The sequence below is a fragment of the Trichosurus vulpecula genome, chromosome 5 (genome assembly GCF_011100635.1).
Source record: "Trichosurus vulpecula isolate mTriVul1 chromosome 5, mTriVul1.pri, whole genome shotgun sequence".
In the NCBI taxonomy this organism is placed as follows: domain Eukaryota; kingdom Metazoa; phylum Chordata; class Mammalia; order Diprotodontia; family Phalangeridae; genus Trichosurus; species Trichosurus vulpecula.
This window is the reverse complement of record NC_050577.1, coordinates 141121732-141131520: the sequence shown is the minus strand read 5'-3', so window position 1 is coordinate 141131520 and position 9789 is coordinate 141121732. Positions and strand designations below refer to the sequence as shown.

The 9789-nt window shown below is 39.9% G+C and overlaps 1 pseudogene; it reads right to left on the bottom strand.

Moving 5' to 3' along the window:
* Positions 1 to 4436: 4436 nt before the first annotated feature.
* Positions 4437 to 4985, bottom strand: LOC118851884 (annotated as a pseudogene).
* Positions 4986 to 9789: the final 4804 nt, after the last annotated feature.

Below are 9789 nucleotides of genomic sequence, written 5' to 3'. Positions count from 1 at the left end.
TGGGTAGGTGATTCGAGGTTTTAATCCTAGCTCCATTGACCTCCGGAATATCGCATTCCAAGCCCTTCGATCTCTTAATGTAGAAGCTGCCAGATCCTGGGTTATTCTGATTGGGTTTCCACAATACTCAAATTGTTTCTTTCTGGATGCTTGCAGTATTTTCTCCTTGATCTGGGAGCTCTGGAATTTGGCAACAATATTCCTAGGAGATTTCTTTTTGGGATCTATTTGAGGAGGTGATCGATGGATTCTTTCAATTTCTATTTTGCCCCGTGGCTCTAGAATATCAGGGCAGTTCTCCTTCATAATTTCTTGAAAGATGGTATCTAGGCTCTTTTTTTGATCATGGCTTTCAGGTAGTCCAATAATTTTTAAATTATCTCTCCTTGATCTATTTCCCAGGTCAGTGGTTTTTCCAAGGAGATATTTCACATTGTCTTCCATTTTTTCATTCCTTTGGTTCTGTTTTATAATATCCTGGTTTCTCATAAAGTCACTAGCTTCCACTTGCTCCAATCTAATTTTTAAAGTAGTATTTTCTTCAGTGGTCTTTTGGACCTTCTTTTCCATTTGGCTAATTCTGCCTTTCAAGGCATTCTTCTCCTCATTGGCTTTTTGGAGCTCTTTTGCCATTTGAGTTAATCTGTTTTTTAAGGTGTTGTTTTCTTCAGTGTATTTTTCAGTATTTTTTTGGGTCTCCTTTAGCAAGTCATTGACTTGTTTTTCATGGTTTTCTCACATCCTTCTCATTTCTCTTCCCAATTTTTCCTCTACTTCTCTAACTTGCTTTTCCAAATCCTTTTTGAGCTCTTCCATGGCCTGGGACCAGTTCATGTTTTTCTTGGAGGTTTCTGTTGTAGGCTCTTTGACTTTATTAATTTCTTCTGTCTGTATGTTTTGGTCTTCTTTGTCAGCAAAGAAAGAATGCAGAGTCTGAGACTGAATCTCGGTGCGTTTTCGCTGCCTGGCCATAATCCCACCCAACTAACTTGACCTTTGAGTTTTTCAGTGGGGTATGACTGCTTGTAGACTACAGAGTTCTATGTTCCACGTTTGGGGGGGAGGTGCCAGCTCTGCCGCACCAGCACTGCTCCTTCTCCAAGGACCCCCAACCCGAACTGGGCTCAGATCTTCGGCAGGTTGTGCACCCCTGCTCTGATCCGCCACTTAATTCCTCCCACCAGGTGGGCCTGGAGCCAGAAGCAGCAGCAGCAGTAGCTGCCCCACCTCCGCTGCCCCGGGGCTGGAAGCCGAAGGGCGAACTCCTTCCACTCCCGCAGCTTTTCCCACTAACCTTCTCCGTGGTCTTTGGTGTTTGGTGTCTCGTAACTGCCGCAGCTCACTGAATCAGGGCGCTAGGGCCCCCTCCGCCTGGCTTCTGGTCTGGATGTTCCACGCCGCTCAGGCTGGGCTCTGCTCCACTCCGTTCCCAGCTCCCAGCTCCGTGCAGGATAGACCTCACCCTGAGACCATCCAGGCTGTCCTGGGCTGGAGCCCTGCTTCCCTCTGCTGTTCTGTGGGTTCTGCCGTTCTAGAATTGGTTCAGAGCCATTTTTTATAGGTTTTTGGAGCGGCTCGGCAGGGAGCTCAGGCTGGTCCCTGCTTTCCAGCCACCATCTACTTCCCTATTTTTGATGAAGGCACAAACACCCTTCCAGTCCGGTTCAACATTTCACAAACACATTATACTCTTCACCTTCTCTTCATGTAGTTAGAGCAGCTGACAAACTTTGTCAATTCTACCTTCACCTCTCCACATCTGTCCTCATCTGTTCACTAATATAGGTAATGCTCTAGTTTGGGCCTTCATCACATCTCTTTTAGACTATTACAACAGGCTCCAAAATTGAGGTCTCTGGTTCTCGTCATTGTTGCTGCTGTTCAGTCATACAATTACCTGACTCTTCATGACCCTGTGGACCGGAGTACACCGATACAATCCATGCAATTTTTGCTTTTGTTGTTGTTGCTTTGTCAAAGATACTGGAAAGGTTTGCTATTTCCTTCACCAATGGATTAAAGCAAACAAGTTAAGTGACTTTCCCAGGTCACCAGGAAATTTCTGAGGCGGGATTTGAATTCAGGTCTTTCTGACTCCAGGCCCAGTGTTCTATCCACTGAGCCACCTAGCTGCCACCTAGCTGCCTTCTAGGCAAACAGGGGCTAAGCGGCTTATCCAGGGTCATATAGCTAGTAAGCATCTGAGGCCAGATTTGAACTCAGGTCTTCTCTACTCCAGGCCCAACACCCTATCCATGGAGCCATCTAGCTGCCTACAGTTCCAGTCATTAATCTTTCTAATCTATCCTGCACACAGCTACCAAATTAATTTTCATAAAACAAGATACTGACACAACTCTCTCACTTGAATATCTTCCCTTAGGTAAGAATATAAACTCTTTAGCCAGACAATTGAAATTGTTCGTCATGTGGCTATGACCTACCTTCACAAAATTCATACTTTTCCTCACACACTCTTGTGTTGTTATTGTTCAGTTGTATCTGACTCTTTGTGACCCCATGGACCACAGCATTCCAGGGCCTTCTCTTCTCCATTACTTCTCACAGTCTGCCCAAGTTCATGTTCACTGTTTCCACAACACTATCTATCCATCTCATTTTCTGCCACCTCCTTTTCCTTTTGCCTTCAATCTTTCCCAATATCAGAGTCTTTTCCAATGAGTCCCATCTTCTCATTATGTGGCCAAAGTATTTAAGCTTCAGATTCAGTACTTGGCCTTCCAATGAATAATCTGAATTAACTTCTTTAAATATTGACTGATCTGATCTCCTTTGTGTCCAAGGCATGCTCAAAAGTCTTCTCCAGCATCACAATTTGAAAATGTCAGTTTTGTGGCACTCAGCTTTCCTTATAGCCCAACCCTCACAGCCATAGATTGCTACTGGAGTAATAATAGTTTTGATGATATGGGCCTTTGTTGGCAGGGTGATATCTCTGCTTTTTAGTAATGTGGTACAGATTTGTCATAGCTTTCCTTGCAAGAAGCAAGTGTCTTTTAATTTCATGGCTGCAGTCACCATCTGCAGTGATCTTTGAGCCGAAGAATATAAAATCTGACACTGCTTCTATTTCTTCTCCCTCTATCTGCCAGGAAGTGATGGGACCAGTTGCCATAATCTCAGTTTGTTTGTTTTTTAGTGTTAAGTTTCAAGACAGCTTTTCTGCTCTTTTCTTTTACCCTCATCTAGAGGCACCTTAATTCCTCTTCACTTTCTCCCATCAGAGTGGTATCTTCTGCACATCTGAAATTGTTGATATTTTTCCTGGCAAACTCAATTCCGGTTTTTGATTCATTCAGCCTGGCATTTCACATGATGTACTCACATGATGTATAAGTTAAACTAGAAAAGTGACAATATACGGCATTTTTGTACTTCTTTTTCCAATCTTAAACCAATTCATTGTTCTATGTTTGGTTCTAATTATCACTTAAAACAAGTAAGATCATCTAGTACCCCAATCACTTTGAGGACTTGCCACATTGTGTTGTGATCCACACAGTCAAAGGCTTTAGTATATAGTCAATGAGGCAGAGGTAGATCTTTTTCTGGAACTCCCTTTGCTTTCTCCATAATCTAGTGAATGTTCTTAATTTGCTCTCTAGTTCCTCTGCCTCTTCAAAAACCAGCCTTCTCTTCTGGTAATTCTTGGTTCACATATTACTGAAGTCTAGTTTGCAAAATCTTAAGCATAATCTTGATGGCATGTGAAATGAGCACAACTGTTCAGTAATTTGAAAATTCCTTGGCATTGCTCTTCTTCGAGATTGGGATATACAGCGGTCTTTTCCAGGTGAGTGGCCATTGCTGAATTTTCCAAATTTGCTGGCATACTGAGTGCAGCACTTTAACAGCATAATCTTCTAAGATTTTAAATAGCTCAGCTGGAATTTTATCACTTCCTCTAGCCTTCTTGTTAGCAATGCTTCCTAAGGTCCATATGACTTCATTCTCCAGGATGTCTGGCTCCAGATCAGTAACCACACCATGGTGATTACTGTTGATGCTAAGCTCTTTTTAGCTAAACTGTCCTACTAGCTGTTTTATAAAATGAACATTCCTTCTTCTACCTCCATGCATTTGCACAGGCTGTTATCAAAGCCTGGATTGCATTCCCTCCTCACTTCCACATCTCAAATCCTTCACTTCCTTCAAGGAGAAGGTAAGTTTCCAAGTCCTACAAAAGAGCTTTTCAGGATTTCCCAGCCCTTTCCTATGCTATTAAAACTCTCTCCCTTCTGATGTTGCTTTGTACTTTTTTTTCATCAGTACCAAGTCACTTTATAGGGATGTAAATGGTGGTACTTTTTTTGGTACAGATTATGAAAAGGTCAGATAACCAAAATATGCATGCACTGAAAGACAGTAGGAATCACACCCATAGTTCCCCAGGTGTGGAGGAATCAAGGTGAGGCTTAGCTCTCTTTTTCACTGTCTCTAAGGCTGTGCTTGTCAAAAAGATACTCCACCCATTTTATGCAGGTTGGTTATATGATCACCCAGTTGTTTGATGGACTTTACCTGTTCGTCCAGGTAGTGAATTTCAACGAAATCACATAAATGGGGGTCATTCTTGCCAGTTGCCAGCTTGTGCAGTTCCAGTAACTACTGATTGACATTTTTTTTCCAAGTGCTGAGAATACGCCATTGCATTCAGTCCCCTCTCCCAGTCATCTAGGTCTGGTTTCTTGATGTCTTGCAGGAAGATCCAGCCACCCTGTTGGTTCTGGAGTTTCATCAGTTTCTCAGCATGTTCCATCTCCTCCTAGGATTGGTGTGGGAAATACTTGGCAAAGTTCTTCAAAGCCACATCATCCTGGTCAAAGAAGTAAGACCTGAACAGGTAGACGTAGGAGGCATAGAGATCCAGGTTGATCAGCTGGTTGGATGGTGGCCTCTTAGTCCTGGTGGTAGTTCTGCAGCACCTGAGAGGGGGATGAGATGGTCATGGTGGTGTCGATGGAGGAAACTGAGGAGGAGGTAGCTGACCAGGGGCAATGGCCAGGGGCAGCTGAGCAGGCTGGTTAAGTATTGGTTAGTTGAGGTGAAGGTGAAGGTTAGTGATGGCCAAGGGTGGCTCTGCCTGGAATCCAGCAGTGGTTCCCTTCAAGCAATGTTGAAACAGGAAATCGCAACAACTCCCTTTCTCTGGGCTTCTGGCCACTCTCTACTTATTTACTAGTATATGCTGTATTCTCCAAGAGAATGGAAGTTCCTCAAGGATAGGAGCTGCTTCATTTGTGGCTATGTATCACCAACATCTAGCAATTGATGGGATGAATATGGCTATCTTCCTAGAGCTATTAAGTAGTAGAATTCATAGAATCATAACGCTGGAGTCATAAAGGACCTTAAAGGCTAAACATCTATCAGATCCTCATTTGAGGAAACAGAGGCCCAGGAAGATTAAATGACTTGTTTAAGACTCATACAGGTAGGAAATATCAGAGGCAAGATTAAAATCAACTTCCTCTGATTCTAGAGGCAGTAGTCTTTCTACTGTATCACATTGCTTCTCTTGATCCAGCTTTCAGGATCCTATATACCAAGAATAATTTGCTATCAGGGTAGACACCCTCCACTCAAGAAGAGACTTATGATGCATAAATTAAACTTCAGCTTCCCACTGGGAAAAGTCAAGTTGAACTTCTCTTGACTGTACTACTCTTTCTGGCAATTCAGTTCTCTTATCTTCTCATCGATAAAATTATTTCTAAGAGTCCTTTAGCTCTAAATTTGATCATCTTATGGCATTTACTTTGCTATGGAATTTCAGCTTTCACTGGCTTCCTTTAAGTTTGGTAGAAGAGTTTATATTTTGTGTAGAGGCAAAATTGACACTACCAAAAGTATGTTTTAAAAAACATCACAAAACATTTAGAATTACTGGCATATAAGCGAAGTTACAGTTGAATACAGGCTCTGTTCTGAAGGTTACCAATCTTTAAAACAGATTTAATAGAAATTACACTTAGAGAGAGATCTAATAAACTGCTATGACTACCTAAAGTAAAAGGCATTTTTAACTGCTCCAAAGACTTAAAATATGCAGTCTGAAATAAAATATAGAGTTATAAATGCAAAAGCATTTATATCTCACTATATGACCAGGAAATTACTGTTCACATTATAGCACATGAACATACAAAAGTAAATCAATAAATGTTAACATTGCTAATATTCTTTTATCTTCTAATGTCAATGTCATTTCAGGCTTTCATATTTTCATGTGTTTGAAATAATTATTTATCTCTACTCAATTTTTCATTCAATTCTTCTAGTCAATCACCTTTAGGAACTTTATGTGGAGTTCTTCTCAGTAATGACAGCTAATACCTCATTAAAATATTTATGAGTTTTCACTGTCCTTAAAATTGGGGCGGGGGGGGGGGCTTTAAACTTAATTATTAATTATTTCTATTTAAACTGTAATTTCTTTTTAACTCAAAAACTGAGATTATTTTAAAAACCCTTAAGTACCCAGAAGAATCTAGGTGGTTAATGGGTCATATAGTTGATTGAGTCATTAGTAAATTGGGTTTTGACTTGATATCTCCTTTCCTAGCATTAGTGGAAGCTACATGGCAAAGTGAATAGATCACTGGGCATGGAACCAGGAAGATCTGAGTTCAAATCTGGCTTCAGACACTGACTAGCTGTGTGAACCTGGGCAAGTCACTTAACCTCAGTTTGCCTCAGTTTCTTCATCTGTAAAATGAAGATAATAAAAGCATCTACCTGTCAAAGCAGTTGTGAGAATCAAATGAGACAATATTTGTAAAGTGCTTAGCATAGTGCCTGACACATAGTATGCACTCTACAAATGTTAGCTACCAGCATTATTATTATGCCATAAAATCAATGTTTGCTTAATTAAAATCAGAATAGAGACTAATCTATACTCACTCACTGAGTGTATTTAATGCACTGATACTAGAATTTTTTTAAATGATATCTACAGATTTAAAAGGGTTAATTTACATGATAAAAGATTTAACTTGTTCCAAGGGAGCAATTAAGGATGACGAAAAAATAATGGAAGATTTTTCAAGGAGTTCAACTAATGGAGGAACCTGTTCATGATATCATATTAAAATATCATATCATTAATGTAATGCAGGCTTTAACATTTCAATAGGAAACATGTTGATAAGGTGCAATTAGAAGCATTTTTAACTCACTATGGGAAATGACTTACAACTTCTCTCTTAATAGGTGGAAAATTTTACATTACTAAGCTACTTGGGGAAATCCCTAGTCTAAAATCCCAAAGCTTACATAAGCTTCAATGAAATCTCTTAACTCACTGCTGTTTCTCAGCACTTTGATGCAGTTACAGAAAATACCCTGGACAGTGGTGAGCTGGCTTGGACATGGTTTATTTTGAGCTTTATGGAACAGAAAAAAACAGGCTTTAATAATCTTCCTTCCCTACTGACAGTAGATCTTTTTGGACCTCACCAAGTGGAAAACAAATAATGATTTGCTCCAGTGAAAGAGTCTTTATTTGTTATGGTGATGTGGAAAGAGAAATGTGTACCTTGGGGCAGACATTTTAATCATGAAAACAGCAGTCAGTGCTCATTCTTCTTCATTGCTCAACCATTCCTATCACAGATCTACTAAATAAGAAGAATGGTCTTTTGGGTCCACGGTATTCATTTATTTATCAAGTATTAAGGATAACTATATGTATAGAATAAGTCATGGTCCTGGTCCACAAGAAGCTTATGATCTACTTTGGGAGACAAGGCATATATACACACAAAAACTAAGTAATAGTACAAGACATCAACAAAAGACATCTTAGATGGCAATATATGATTAACTGCCAGGTGACAGGTACAGACAATAAGTTATCAGTTCAGAACTAGGAGAGATTGCTGTAGACAGGAATAAACCATGAATGCTTCAGAAATTGGGACTCAGTCAAGGGCTTGAAGGAAGAGTAGAATAGATAAAGAGAATTTGAAAAGGGCATAAGAGGTAGGGAAATGGCATGATCAAGGGTGTAAAAGAAGCAACGCATATCCAGTTTTTATAAGACAGTAAGATCTCAGATTGAAGGAAAGAATCAGCATATTCTTGAGATACATCAAGGCAAGAATTGACAAGATTTGGTGATCTACTGGATATAAAAAAAGAAAAGTAGCAGAAACTAATTACTGATTCAGATTTAAACCTGAGCAACTAACAAAAGAGAAGCTTTTGCAGTATTCCATCTTCGTTAAATATTTACTACATTGGTTTTCGAACTTTCCAATGTTGGAAAATTCATCTGCTGTTTTTCATGGACTGGGATCCAAACCTTTATTCATTGTTTGATTCATCAAGTGTTTGTTAAGTTCCTACAATATACAAAAGGGGATCTGGACATATGATTTCACTGATATAGGGAACTCACAAGTAAGGAAATTCCCTCTAGCAAAATATTCACTTTCTTCGAAATTGATAATCTTAGAGTTGCCTACACCCCAGAGATTAAATGATTTACCCAGTAATGGTTTTAGAGCATTACCATATTGCCTAACATGGAGGCATTTTGTATCCTTCAACCAAGGGAATAGGAATAGCCCTCTGTTTATTGCCTGCATAGTTAGAACAGGTTGTGTCTTTTAAAACTGCCATAGACTGCACACTTTTTCTTGGAAGCTTTCTCCTGATGCTTTCAGAGAGTAAAGATCATGTTTCACCCACGGAACATATATGATAGACTGAACAGGTCAAAGAGGAAAAGAATTTCTTCCTTTATTCTCCCTTGTATCCCTTGGCTCAGGGGATTCTCTTGGATTGGGGGTGTTTTTGCTTCTGTTCTATTTCTTTTTTCTTTGATTTCTCAGATTCATGTTCTGGACAGTGATCTCCACTGCATCCACCTCCCCATCAGACCTACCTGACCCAGGAATTGGAGCCATGGCAACGTTGGAGCCAAGATTCCAGATGAGATGTTGCACCCAGCCAGTCTAGCAGGGAATCCCCAAGATGCCATGGAGTCCATGAATAAAGTCTAAGGTGTATTTTGGACTTGGAATTTAGGACTGTGCTTTATAGGAACTTATGAATCTAATGCCTCCTCAAGACTGAGGTAGTATGGGGGAAGAATTAAGCTCCACATGTTGGCAAATATATTTGTATATTTGTGATTATACCTTTGAAATAAACATGTATCTATAAAGACTAATCTGACAGTTAGTGACTAAATGGAATTAAGATGTAAAGGACCATCCCCTGCACTTGAGGGAACACTACCTGGGAGGGTTGGAGCCTTTTGCAGAGAGCCTAGATACACTCCAATTACCCCTACAGATACCAAAGAACCTTGCTGGAGGGTTGAAATACAACAACTGACTTTTAGCCAGTGAAACCAAGGTTTACAGTAAGGGTTACACAAAGAATACAAAGACAAAACGAAAAAAAAAAAAGATTCATTTACTTCAAGGAGCATATATTTTAATTGGAATATGCATTTATACAGACAATAGAAGACAATTTGAGGAGTAAGAGGTGACCAAAACCCAAGGGATCAGGAAAGGCTTTTTCATTAGGCAATGGCACCTGGGTGAGGCCTTGCTGGGAATCAGAGATTCAAAGAAGGCTGAAAAGTGAGTGTATTCTAAGCATGCAGAGCCATTTGTGCCAAGGCATGGAAGAAGACATGTGATACCAACTTCCTTAACAATAGCAAGTTAGTTTGGTTTCAATATGTATTCTATGAAGTTAAAGTATGTGAAACACTGAAGTTTGGAAAAGTAGCTTGCAAAGTTCTAG